Source organism: Centruroides sculpturatus, unplaced genomic scaffold (assembly GCF_000671375.1).
Source record: "Centruroides sculpturatus isolate CEXI.00-Female unplaced genomic scaffold, Cexi_2.0 scaffold92, whole genome shotgun sequence".
NCBI classification, from domain to species: Eukaryota; Metazoa; Arthropoda; class Arachnida; order Scorpiones; family Buthidae; genus Centruroides; species Centruroides sculpturatus.
This window is the reverse complement of record NW_019384394.1, coordinates 470,867-472,241: the sequence shown is the minus strand read 5'-3', so window position 1 is coordinate 472,241 and position 1,375 is coordinate 470,867. Positions and strand designations below refer to the sequence as shown.

Sequence of the window (1,375 nt, the reverse complement as noted above, 5' to 3'; positions counted from 1 at the left end):
ATAATCAAGAGTATATTAGAGTATGTACAGTACAGTACAATAAATGCTGTTGTATTTAATCATTTTTCTTACTGCACATCCGCAATTAACAGTAATCTTAAGCTTGCAAATCTGCAATAAACATTCTCATTCATTAAACTGTGATCACATGACATTAAAACGAATCACCTGTGCGATTACAAAAAAACACGAAACCTGTCATTCGTAACGAACAAATCATACAAACATCACTATTCTTTGTTATTTACAAGGGGAGAGCGCGAACGCAGTCCCCAGCTACCACAAATTACACGCCCCATCTGCCCCAGTTTGGGGTAGTGGCAGGGGTCAGCCAGACCCAAGTGCAATGGTCAAGCCTCACCCTGGGGGAGCTGCCAACGTGACCACAGCTGGCCCCGGCGCCAGGTAAGTATGCTTCATCATCTTTCTCTACCTCCTCGTCTAAAATTCTTCGGTCTTGTCGTTGGTGTTTTATTAAATATGCACGCCTTCTTCTCTAAATAAATCAGCTATTTACATACTATTCGAAGATTTGGTCTTTAACCTACTTTCGCCATAAAATTTTATAGAAAAAGGACGACAAACATTTATCACCGTCCGTTCTTATCGTTTCGATTCGCATCGTGACTACTTTAACTATTAGTGCCATCTAGTGACAGAATAGTCAGCATAATTATCACTAGAAGTAGAACGGTATATAAAGAGTGCACATGAGGAGTATACTGTAGTTTCAAAAACAGCAAATTTCACTTTTACGGAGATTGGAATCTGTAAATGTGGCTGATTTTGAAACTAACCTCCAATATTCATCCATCCTTTTATCTATCCATCTTTATATTTCTATTCTAACTATTCTTCCTCATCCCCACTTTCGTAACTCGTTACTAACTGTAACGAATTCAGATCNAAACCTGTCATTCGTAACGAACAAATCATACAAACATCACTATTCTTTGTTATTTACAAGGGGAGAGCGCGAACGCAGTCCCCAGCTACCACAAATTACACGCCCCATCTGCCCCAGTTTGGGGTAGTGGCAGGGGTCAGCCAGACCCAAGTGCAATGGTCAAGCCTCACCCTGGGGGAGCTGCCAACGTGACCACAGCTGGCCCCGGCGCCAGGTAAGTATGCTTCATCATCTTTCTCTACCTCCTCGTCTAAAATTCTTCGGTCTTGTCGTTGGTGTTTTATTAAATATGCACGCCTTCTTCTCTAAATAAATCAGCTATTTACATACTATTCGAAGATTTGGTCTTTAACCTACTTTCGCCATAAAATTTTATAGAAAAAGGACGACAAACATTTATCACCGTCCGTTCTTATCGTTTCGATTCGCATCGTGACTACTTTAACTATTAGTGCCATCTAGTGACAG

At 40.8% G+C, this 1,375-nt stretch overlaps 2 non-coding genes across 2 annotated transcripts; both read right to left on the bottom strand.

Moving 5' to 3' along the window:
• Positions 1 to 248: 248 nt before the first annotated feature.
• LOC111618343 lies at positions 249 to 413 on the bottom strand. Its single transcript, XR_002755564.1, has one exon. It is a non-coding gene; the product is annotated as a U1 spliceosomal RNA (small nuclear RNA).
• Positions 414 to 964: 551 nt separating this feature from the next.
• Positions 965 to 1,129, bottom strand: LOC111618342. Its single transcript, XR_002755563.1, has one exon. It is a non-coding gene; the product is annotated as a U1 spliceosomal RNA (small nuclear RNA).
• Between the last annotated feature and the right edge of the window lie 246 nt (positions 1,130 to 1,375).